Genomic DNA, 12,690 nt, shown 5'->3' with positions numbered 1-12,690 from the left:
TAAATGAGATGATACCGTAGCGTTGTGGGTCTTTGAGTGGTCAAGGATTGCCGGCCTGCGGGGTTCAGTGAGCAGAGCCGTTCGTGATAGGGCTGGGGTCGCCCCTCTCCTATCTTGCACTTTATGCTTAAGGTGCTAAATCATTTGCAGATGACCTGAAAAACTTCAGAGAATTTTCAGACTGTTTGAGATTAAGGTCTATTTCAAACCAACAAACACTTAAAGACAGAAACTGGTTCATCCAAAGGACAAAACCCTGAGCCATAAACAAAGTCATGTGCCTACTCCATTCAGTGTAGTGAAGAGTACAGTGAACGTCACACTGGAGAAACTAAACAGACACTTCATAAGAGAATGAACCAACACAGAGAGAGAGCAGCTCAGGACCACAGTCTGCTGTTCATTTCCATCTCAAAGACACTAACCACTCCTTTGAAGAGAATGAGGTTCAGATCTGAGCCAGAGAAAAGAAATGGTTTGAGAGGAATTAAAGATAGTAAAGATATTTTTGTTAGGAAATACAATCCTTCCTTAAACAGAAGTGGAGCCTGAGATATAATCTATCCCCCATCTATAACTCCATCCTCAGACACAAAGCAAACAACGGAAACAAAGAGGACAATAGAGCAAGCCAGTAGGCCCATTAAGAGTAAAGGATTATGCTAAGTACTGTATGTCTCAGGCACAGTCCACACTTACTGTAGCTCAATAGACCTAGGCTACAAAAAGAAACTGTAAACAGAAGCTGTTTCCAGTTTCAGTGTTAGTTCCTCCTTCAGACAGATATAAGGCAGGAATCTGACCAGAACTGAAGCAGCGGATTGGACCAGCAGCCAAATGTCTTCACTCCTGTAACTTTTTGTCCAGTAATAGATTTAACAGTTTAGCACTGTGCTGAGGTTTAATGAGGCTTATGCTTAAATCCATTTTATGACTGACATAAAAGTCAAGACTCCATGTTGAAATGGGCCATAAACTCGGCTCATTAGACACAGAACAAAACAAAATGGCACTGCTGGACTTTTATTAGTATAATTTAGTAGATCTCCCACCTTTCTCCTGCAGACAGACCTCTGCCTCTGACCTGGGACACTCTCCTATAGATACAGCGGGATATATGGGCCAGCATACACAAATACAAACAAATTCAGCCTCATACGTGTGCAAACAAACCCTATTGTATAAATACAAAAAAATCAAGTCCCTTAAACAAACACATGTTTGTTCCTACATCTCAGAGGTTACGGCTGGGCCTGGGACCACAGGTGTCAGAGGGACAGCAGTGACTCTAATGCTGTTGTTGTGTCCAAGGCAAAGACTACCTCTGATCCTCTTTGGACCTCTGCTCCTCTTTGGACCTCCGCTCCTCTTTGGACCTCCGCTCCTCTTTGGACCTCTGCTCCTCTTTTCTTTCTTTTTTTTTTTTTTAAATTACAGTAATGGTATTGCAAATAAACAACAAAGCAAGGATGGAATATACAGTACTGAAAGTAAATGTATAAATAAATTAAATACGCAATAACAATATAAAAAATAGCACTAATACAGAATTAAAATAATAATAATAAACAAGTCCCTCAAAATAATTAAAAAAAGGAGTCCAGGTCTCTAAAAATTGCTGTATGGTTCTCTTTAACATGTATCTAATTTTTTCCAATTTCAAAAAATACATAACATCTCTTATCCATCTAGCGAAAGTAGGTGGGGATTGTTGTTTCCATTTAAGTAGGATGACTCTTCTTGCAATGAGTGAAGTAAAGGACATCACATCCCTTGCGTTGCTTGATAGAGAGGAATCAGTGGGGGTAATCCCAAATATAGCACTTAAAGGGTTAGGGCAAACGGCCTTGCTAAAAATCTTTGTGTATGCTTCAAAAATGTCAGACCAGAAGGGGGCAAGTTTAGGACAGGACCAGAGCATATGTATGTGATCTGCTGGCTGCCCTCTACAGCGAGGGCAGGAGGGATCTGTGTTAGGATACATGTCTGCCAAACTTGCATTGGTAAGGTGAGCTCTTAAAACCACTTTTAACTGTATAAGACCATGCCTCACACAGATCGAGGATCCAAGTGAGGCCCCCCACATCTCATCACTCAATGTAAGGCCCAAGTCAGTCTCCCACCGCCTTTTAATTTCCTCAAGTGGGGATGGACAAATGTTACTAATTAAGTTGCACAAAGTGGAAATGGACTTCTTTTTAGCTGGGGAAAGTGAGAGAATGCTGTCTAATAAAGTATCATTTGGCAGAATTGGGAAAGAGGGAAAGTTCTTTTGTACAAAGTTCCTAACTTGTAGATATCTGAAGAAATCTGATTTTGATAGCTGAAATGCCTGATTCAGATCAGAGAAGGAAAGAAATTGGCAATCAGAGAATAAATTACATATAGATTTGATACCCTTCATGTGCCAAGTTCGATAAGTAGCATCTAAAGAGTCAGGAGGGAAATTATGATTTCTCCAGACAGGAGCATAAATAGATGTATTTTTAAACCAAAATGGTTTCTAAACTGTGTCCATATTTTGATGGTTTGACTGACAATTGAGTTTGATAGTACAATGGAGAGGCAGAAGCACTTACAAGTGAGCCTAAATGGATATGGCTGGTGGCATATTCAAGGGACACCCAAGATTCAGGTTGATTGGTGTTGTCAAGATGGACCCAGTGAAGAATTTTTTGTATGTTACATGCCCAATAATAGTAGAGAAAATTTGGAAGTGCAAGAGCAGCTTTTTTAACTCTATGTGATCCACCTTTCCAAATGAAGGAGGTTAAAAGTTTATCAAATGATTTAAAGAATGATTTCCTAATAAACACGGGGATATTTTGAAAGACCTCATCTCAGCATCAAGTGCTGGCAGTTTTTCGGAAGAGACAGTGGGAAAAGCCAATTCATCCAAAAAGGAATTAATTTCAGGAAGATCACACCGATTTTCAGAAGTGTATAATTCTGCATACAATTCTTTAAAAGTGTCATTTATTTTGGCATGGTTAATAATTGTTTCCCCACTATCATCCCCATTGCTCATCTATATCTGCAATCATACGAGTTATATCAGTGAGTTTGGAGCTTCTTGCTTTATTTGTTCTTGAGCAGTAGGCTATTATCTGCCCTCTAAGATATGCCTTTAGGGTCTCCCACAGGAGTGCCTGACTTATGTCCGGGAATTTATTAGTATCAAGAAAGGACTTAACTTCAGTGGTTAAAACTTTAGTAAAGTCCTCATCTGACAGAAGATGACAGACAGTTGGTTAAAAACTGCTTCTTCCATCTGAGATCCATCTCTAAACTGAGGGCAATGTTATCTAAATCTGATCTGGAATTGATTATTCATGCTTTTATTTCTTCTCGTTTAGATTATTGTAATTCTCTTTTTACTTGTTTTAACAAATCTGCAGTCACTCGTCTCCAGTTGGTCCAGAACGCTGCAGCGAGGCTTTTGACAGGAACCAACAGAAGGGCACACATCACTCCGGATTTATCCTCCTTACACTGGCTACCTGTCAAATTTAGAATTGATTTTAAAATTTTACTTTTGACTTTTAGAGCTTTTAATGGACAGTCCCCTGAATATATTTCGGAAATGCTGGTTTCTTACACCTCTGGCCGCTCCCTCCGGTCTTCGGGCCAAAACCTTTTGAAGGTCCCCAAGACCCAGTTTAAAACTGGAGGAGACCTGTCCTTTCAAGCAGTAGCCCCTAAACTGTGGAATGCCCTGCCCTTGTCTCTTCGTGTGGCTGACTCTGTTGACTCCTTTAAAAAGCAGCTGAAGACACTGTTATTCAGACAAGCTTTTAGTTAATTTACTACTATTTCTTATTTTATCTGTTGAACATTTACTGTTGTTGTTTTATCTATTTTTATTTGCACTCTGTAAAGCACTTTGTGATTTTATCTGTGAAAGGTGCTATATAAATAAAGTTTACTTACTTAAGAAGTGTGTTGAATCTCCAGTTACGCCTTGGCCTGGGGCAGTCCGGTAACTCCAGAATAAAGGACAGAGCGGCATGGTCCGACACAGTTATACTACGATAAGTGCATGAGTGGATCTTTTCCAGTAGTTTATTCTCAATTAAAAAATAATCTATACGAGTGTAAGTGTGGCGAACATTGGAGAAAAAGGAGAAAGCTTTGTTTTTAGGGTTGTGGAACCTCCAAATATCAGATAAACCAGCACGTTTTTTTAAATTATTAATAACTTTGGCAGGCTTGCACAGTGATTGTGGCTTATTGGAGGATATGTCAAGGTTGGGGTCAAGAACACAGTTAAAGTCACCTCCTATTATAATATTGTTATTGTCTTGGCTGGGCAAAGTAGCAAAGAGCTTAGTGAAAAAAACACCATCGTCCCAGTTTGGGGCATATATAGACAGTAGAATAACAGGGGTAAAGAACATACGACCCCTAACTATTACATAGCGTCCTGCTGAGTCCGAGATGACTTCTAACTGAAATGGTATGTCCTTATGCACTACGATCGCAGTGCCCCTAGCTTTAGCACTGAAATTTGAATGAAAAACATGGCCAACCCAGTTCATCTTAAGTAATTTGGACTGGCCCTGTCCCAAGTGTGTTTCCTGGAGGAAGGCCACACCCACTCCCAACTGTCTAAGATAAGTATCTATTTTCTGTCTTTTAACCACATTATTAACACCCTTCACATTTAAAAAGACAAAAGTAATGCTATGATTTTTTCCATGTTTGGTTATGCTTGCCATAATAAGAAAAGTATTGTGATAATCTCAAAATGAGCCTGGAAACTTTGCAAATTGTAACAAGTCTGTGTGGACACATAAGGAGGTTGGAATGAAAAAGCGGAAGGGAAAACATTTAAAGAAGAAAAATAAAGATAATAAAAAGTAAGACATAAAAACTGCAATACTACTATAATATTAGAAACCAACATAATAAATATGCAAACTCAGTCCTTTAGTGAGTAACAAGGAAAAAACTCACTACACACTAAACTTCTTGAACTCTGAAAACCTAAATGAATGTCACATTACAACTATTGATTAATGTGAAACAGACGTAGCCCACACGTAAGACAGAAACAATGCTATACTGTACTGTATGATTTAAAGTAAAGAAAAACTGTAGGAAAAGTAACTGTAGGACAGGATAATAAAAATACAATGCTGGCTAAAGCATAAGGAACACCATGTTCGAGCATAAGGGTGTCTATCAGTGCACGTGGCACCGGGACACCCTAGGTCGGAGGTCGATGATCAACTTTGTTGTCGTGTCATCTGACCTCCGGCCACCTGTCTTGGACACTCGGGTGAAGAGAGGGGCAGAACTGTGGGTGGTTTGAACCCGCAAACCCACAAACACTTTAAGACAAAAACTGCTGCACCCAAAGGACAAAACCCCAAGCCATAAACAAAGTAATGTAGTCTATTCCATTCAGTGTAGTGAAGAGTGCAGTGAGCACTCCAAATACAATCTATTGAGCTTTCAGAATTTTATCAAATTTAGAAATGCCTGTTTGATGTATAAGACTTTACATGGTTTAGCTCCAGCCCCACTTAATGACTATATTAGGTACAGGTCAACTCTTTCATCTCGCTCCACCAGGGCCACAACCAGAGGTGACTGTGAGGGGCCTGACAGAAAAACCTCTTTTAGTCAAAATGTGTTTTCATATAAGGGCAGTGATCTGTGGAACAGTTTACCACCTGCAGTTAGAGACTCCCCCAGCGTCACTACTTTTAAAGGCCATTTAAAGACATGGCTCAGGCCAACACGGGTGTGTGATCATGTACAATAGTTTATAATGTTATAATTATTAAATAATTACCCGGTAATTATTTATTAATATTTTACTTACGGACAATATGCAATATACTAATGAATATTACCTTTGAGGGCACATGCAATATATTGTAGAATAGCACTATATAAGCCGGGTTATTTAGAAATTTCACCTTGCACCTTCTCTAAGTCTGTGATCTTGAGACTGACCATCTCTTTATGTCTGTTTGTTTTATTGTATTGTCTCTCTGGTGTATTGTTTTTACTGTGTGCATTTATTTTATGATTACATCAACCTGTCTAGGGACAGCAGATGGAAATTAATTAAATTAAATTCATTTATTTTTGTAACGCCCAAAATCACAACAACAGTTGTCTCAAAGGGCGTTCATGTTTTGGTTGATGGAGGAAACCGGAGTACCCGGAGGAAACCCATCCAGACACGAGGAGAAACATGAAAAACTCCACACAGAAAGGCCTGGGCGACCCGGGGATCAACCAAACCTTCTGCTGAGAGACATGAGCCACTCAGCCACCGAGATATACACACAAAAACACAACAACACACAAAAACAAAACAACAGGAAAAATCAGACAAAACAAGAAAAATCGGCCAGGCGAGGAGGAGGAGAGGGTCCAGCTGTCATCGGGGCATCTGAAAGAGATACACTCCACAGGGGGAGTGGGACAGGGGACAACATGTGAATAGCATTGCTGATGAGAAAATAGGGCAAAGTAGAGGATAGTGCTCAGGTTGCCATACTTCCCCCAGCTAGTTACTCCTACTGCAGCTTATCTTATCCCGGGTTTTAATAACCTTAACTCCCTCACTATGTAACCTGGTCTATACCGAAGAGGAAGGTTTTAAGCCTGGTCTTAAATACAGAGACTGTGGGGGCCTGTTTAACATCAGCAGGGAGTTGATTCCATAGCACAGGAGCTTGGTAACTGAATGCTCTCCCTCCCACTGTACTTTTGGACACTCTAGGAACCACTAATAGTCCTGCATTCTGAGAGCGGAGTGCTCTGTTTGGCTGGTACGGGACAATAGCATCTTGCAGATAGGATGGGGCCATACCGTTTAGGGCTTTGTATGTCAGGAGGACGACTTTGAATTTGATTCTAAGCTCGACAGGAAGCCAGTGCAGATATTTTAGTACAGGACTGATGTGGTCTCTTCTTTTAATTCCTGTTAGGACTCTGGCCGCTGCATTTTGGACCAACTGGAAGCTCCTTATAGTACTTTATAGTACTTTATAGTACTTTATAGTACTTTTGGGGCAGGCGGCAAGCAGGGAATTACAGTAATCAAGTCTGGAAGTAACAAATGCATGGATGAGTTTTTCAGCATCGTTTTTAGGTAAAATATTTCTAATTTTAGTTATATTTTGCAGGTGAAAGTATGCGGTTTTACAAGCTAGGTTTACATGGGCTGTGAATGAGAGATTTTGATCAAATAGGACTCCAAGATTTTTTACAGTAGGGCTAGAAGCTATACTCACATTGTCGAGTGAGATTATCTGGTCTGACAGAGAATCTCTTTGACCTTTGGGACCAACGACAATGACCTCTGTTTTTTCAGGATTTAAGAGCAGGTAATTCAAGGTCATCCAGGTTTTGATGTCCTTCACACAGGCACTGAGTTTATCTATTTGATCAGTCTGATTTGGTTTCATTGATAGGTACAGCTGAGTGTCATCAGCGTAGCAGTGAAAATTAATGCCATGTTTTCTGATAATGTTACCCAATGGCAACATATACAGAGTAAATAGGATTGGATCAAGCACAGATCCTTGTGGAACACCACAGGCTACTTTAGAACAGGGAGAGGTGCTCTGGTACCTATCTGATAGATAGGATTTAAACCATTTGAGGGCGGTCCCTCTGATTCCAATGTCACATTCTAACCTCTGCAGTAGAATGTTGTGATCAATGGTGTCAAACGCTGCACTGAGGTCCAGAAGGACCAGAACTGAAGCCAGCCCGTTATCAGCAGCTAGTAGTAAATCATTTGTTACTTTAAGCAGTGCAGTCTCTGTGCTGTGGTGAGCTCTGAATCCAGATTGAAATTTTTCAAATATATTATTGTCCTGCAGGTGGCGGCAGAGCTGTTTCACCACAACTCGTTCTAGAATTTTTGAGAGGAAGGGAAGATTAGAGATAGGTCTATAGTTGACTAATTCATCAGGATTTAGGTTTGTTTTTTTCAAAAGGGGTTTAATCACAGCATACTTAAAGGACTGAGGAACGTAGCCATTTTCTAACGACATATTTATTATGTTATGGATGGAATCTATTATTAGGGGGAGGGCTTCTTTGAGGAGTCTGATTGGAATAGGGTCGAGCAAACAGGTTGATGGTTTTGACGACATGATGACTGAGGTAATCTCCACCTCATCAACAGGAGTAAATTTATCTAATATTATTAGAGGGTCCATATGGAATATTGGCATTACAGACTGAATTTGCTCAGAGCTGATTTTTGGAGTAGCTTTGTTAATTTTGTCTCTAATGGTTGTGATTTTGTAATCGAAGAAGTGAAGAAAGTCATCACAACTAATGTTCGAGGGGATAAGAGACTCATTAGCAGTGTGGGAGTTTGTCAGCCTGGCTACAGTGCTGAACAAAAATCTGGGGTTATTTTTGTTTACTTCTATTAGATTTGAATAGTATCTAGTTCGGGCTTTCCGCAGAGCGGCCTTATAAGTGAGCAGACAGAGCTTCCATGCCTTCAGAGACTGCTCAGAGCGCGAGCGGCGCCAAAGCTTCTCTGTGCGTCTTATATGTTGTTTAAGTGTCCTGAGCTGTAACGTGTACCATGGAGCCGGAGGTCTTGGTTTAATTCTTTTCTGTTTTAGCGGAGCTACAACATCGAGAGCAGATTTTAAGGTGAGCATTGTTCTGTCAACCAATTGATCAGTGACAATTGGATTAAAATTATTGCCATTGTCACATGACATATCTTTCAGTAATAGCTCAATAATTTCTTTAAACTCTGTAACCGATTTATCTGATAATGTTCTTTTCATTATAGTTTTTTTTCTGTGGGACTGGATAGTCTTTTAGTATAAATTGAAAGGTAATTAAGAAATGGTCAGAGAGTATAGGGTTTTGAGGAAGGACAATTAGATCATTAATCTCAATACCATAGGTTAGAACGAGATCTAGAGTGTGATTGTGACAGTGAGTCGGCTTATTCACACTCTGGGTGAAACCGATCCCATCCAGGAGTGCACCAAAAGCATCACTGAGGCAATCACTGCCGTTATCTACATGAATGTTGAAATCTCCAACTATAACAATCCTTTCCCAGTTCAAGACTAAACTTGAGATGAAATCAGAAAACTCTGTCAGGAAGTCGGCATATGGACCAGGAGGTCGATAAATTATTATAAATATAACAGCTTTTTGGTTTTTCCAATTGGGGCACGTAATGGAGAGTGCGAGGCTTTCAAAGGAGAGGTAAGTATAGTTGGGTTTGGGGCTGAGAATTAGACTAGAATGAGAGATGACGGCCACACCACCACCTCGACCTGTGCTCCGGGCACTCTGAAAGTTCATGTGACTTGATGGTGTAGATTCATTTAGTCTAACATAATCATTTTCCCGAAGCCATGTTTCAGTTAGGGCTAACAGATCAATATTAAGGTCGCCAATTAGTTCATTTATTAAAAGAGATTTGGAGGAAAGAGACCTGATGTTTAGCAGTCCACATTTTACACACTTATCATTTTGTTTATTTGTGGCACATTTATTTATTTTTGTTAAGTTATGAGATCTGACAGCTTCCTTGTCAGAGTTTAGGGGTGTTTTATTTGTGCTTTTTGTACGTGGGGCACGTGGGGCACAGTCAATTACAATCTAATACAGGACCCGGGGTCATATGATCTATCCCTCGTGTGTGCAGAGGCTCTGTCTGCTTTTCCCTGGCCCCGTAACATAAAAATGTAACATGAAACATGAATATGCAAATATTATGTTGAGTAGGTTGTCGCCCAGGTTCCTCCCTCCGGCCGCACCAGTCTATTTTTCCGGCCTTGAGTCTCATCCGACCGCCCTGTCCCTGTAAAGGAGCGTCTACACAACCCAGGGAAACGACTGAGGGACCCCGAGAACAAGGGGCCAACGCCCCAGAAGAAAGGGGCCAGGTGAGAAACATCATTGAAAAATATGAAAAACTTGAAATGGAGCGACACAGGAGCAAAGTATCAGACTCTGAAGTGAGGAGAAATATTCAGAGGGAGGAGCCGACACGTTTGAAAAAGAAAACACCAGTTTGCACTGGTCAAGTCAGACGGATGAGACAATGTTTTGAAAAGCAGAAGTCAGTCCAAAGTCGTCCAAATGAAAAAGCCCAGGTCCCCAGAAAAGAACTTCAGACTGAAACCAGGGAAACGACTGAGGGACCCCGAGAACAAGGGGCCAACGCCCCAGAAAAAAGGGGCCAGTTGAGAAACATCATTGAAAAATATGAAAAACTTGAAATGGAGCGACACAGGAGCAAAGTATCAGACTCTGAAGTGAGGAGAAATATTCAGAGGGAGGAGCCGACACGTTTGAAAAAGAAAACACCAGTTTGCACTGGTCAAGTCAGATGGATGAGACAATGTTTTGAAAAGCAGAAGTCAGTCCAAAGTCGTCCAAATGAAAAAGCCCAGGTCCCCAGAAAAGAACTTCAGACTGAAACCAGGGAAACGACTGAGGGACCCCAAGAACAAGGGGCCAACGCCCCAGAAAAAAGGGGCCAGTTGAGAAACATCATTGAAAAATATGAAAAACTTGAAATGGAGCGACACAGGAGCAAAGTATCAGACTCTGAAGTGAGGAGAAATATTCAGAGGGAGGAGCCGACACGTTTGAAAAAGAAAACACCAGTTTGCACTGGTCAAGTCAGACGGATGAGACAATGTTTTGAAAAGGTGATCTGACTGGGGAGTTTAGCTTTTGTATGAATGTGGGGGTGTGTGTGTGTGTGGGGTGGGGTGGGGGGGGGGGGGGAGTGTGAGTGTGTGTGTGTGTGTGTGTGTGTGTGTGTGTGTGAGTGTGTAGAATGATTAATTGTGCATAAAAACAGCAGCATGGACTTTACAAGAGTTCGTGAGGCTGTTTGGGACTTTGGTGATGGACCCAGAAAAGTTACATAATACACCTTTAAAACCAGCCATGAAATTGTAAATGAGCAGAAGAAGAAGAAGAAGAAGAAGCAGTGACACTTTATGATAACGACATTTGTCTTAACAGAGCAGAGGAACTGATATTTGATCCTGGATGACTCAGACGTAGTAACGGCTCAATGAAGAGTCAGGGTCATGGCTTTAATTAAGTCTTTACTCAGTTTGAAACATTCTTTAAAAACTATTTGTTCAATAAACATAAAATCTTGCAAATTAAAAATGTAAATGATGTTTTTTGTGGTGTTGTTTTCTTCATAATGTCCAGTGTTTGTGTTATTGTTAAATGAAACATTTTGGTTTGGTTAAATTTATTTCAAACATTAAGACAAAGATAAAAAATCACATGTTCATTTGTCCAACAGTATCTTCATATCAGAGCAGAAATTGCCGCTGTCACATTGGAGATAAATGTTTTGGTCCCATTTTCTCTCTGCAGGGGGCGCCGCTGGAGAGACATTTTCAAACATATAAGTTTAATTCACATCATTATGTCCAGTTCATCAAAATCAAAAACGCTGTTATGGGTCTGTTTAAATCGGACGATGTTTTGGATTTTTATGTTTTCAAAATGACCGCTTTGTTAAGAGCTCGTCATGACCTCTGACCCTAACACTTATGTAAATTATTTTAATAACTTTTGACCCCAGATCTGTCCTGATGATGCTGCCTCAGTTTGGAGTCTGTCGGATAAAAACTGTAGGACGAGTTTGTGAAAATACAAGATCTTTGGAGATTTTGGACATTTGCGTTTGTTGATCCAAAATGGCCGCCTTTACGTTGGCGATATGGTTTGGTGGTTTCTGTGTCGATGTTCCAAATGCAGACAAACGTCTTCACTTGTACAACTTTTTGATTTAGTTTCATTACAATATTTAATCCCAAAGGCAAAATTTCTCATGTAAAAAATAAATAAATTCTGCTCAAAATGCAGCAAAAAGCTGTGAATCATGAATGTTACATGTTTTTTCTTTATTATTATGCATTTTTTGTGGAGCGACTTATACTCCAGAGCGACGTATAGTCCAGAAAATACAGTAAAATCTGTCTCTCTCTGTATCTGCTGCTGTCAGACTCATTTTGGTCTTAAATGTTCATATTAATAGTTTATTAGTTCGTAGTTTATTTTTTAAGTTTCATTTTGTTTTAGTTCTTTTATTTTTTTAGCTATTTTGAGTTGTTGTTTTTGTTTATTTGTTTATTTGGGTTTTTTGTTATTTTGAGGGTTTTTAAAGTTATTTTTATCATATTTTATATTTATTTTGAGTTTGTTTTTTATTTTACTTTATTTATTTTTTGTTATTTATAGTTAAGTTTTTTTTTTTCTTCGTTATTTTGAGGGGAGGGTTTGGAAAAAAAAACAACTGTGTCCTCTCTGTCTCTGCTGCTGTCAGACTCATCATTTTGGTCTTAAATGTTCATATTAATAGTTTATTCGTAGTTTATTTTTTAAGTTTCTTTTTGTTTTGTCTTTTTTGTTTTGTTTTTTTTTTGGTATTTTGAGTTGTTTTTGTTTTTTATTGGAAAAAAAATCTGGGTTGGGTTGGAAAAAAAATCTGTCCTCTCTCTGTCTCTGCTGCTTCAGACTCATTTTGGTCTTAAATGTTCGTATTAACCCTCTACATGATCCTAGGAATCTTTTTTTTTTTTTTGTTATTTTGAATTTTTTTTTATTAATTAATTTTTTTTTATTTTGAGAGGGTTTTTTTGTTTGTTTATTTTCTTAAATTTTTTTAGTTATTTAGATGTTTTTTTGTTAATAATA

The sequence above is a fragment of the Periophthalmus magnuspinnatus genome, chromosome 11, assembly GCF_009829125.3.
Source record: "Periophthalmus magnuspinnatus isolate fPerMag1 chromosome 11, fPerMag1.2.pri, whole genome shotgun sequence".
In the NCBI taxonomy this organism is placed as follows: Eukaryota; Metazoa; Chordata; class Actinopteri; order Gobiiformes; family Gobiidae; genus Periophthalmus; species Periophthalmus magnuspinnatus.
The sequence above is the reverse complement of the archived record's forward strand: the minus strand, read 5'-3'. Positions refer to the sequence as shown.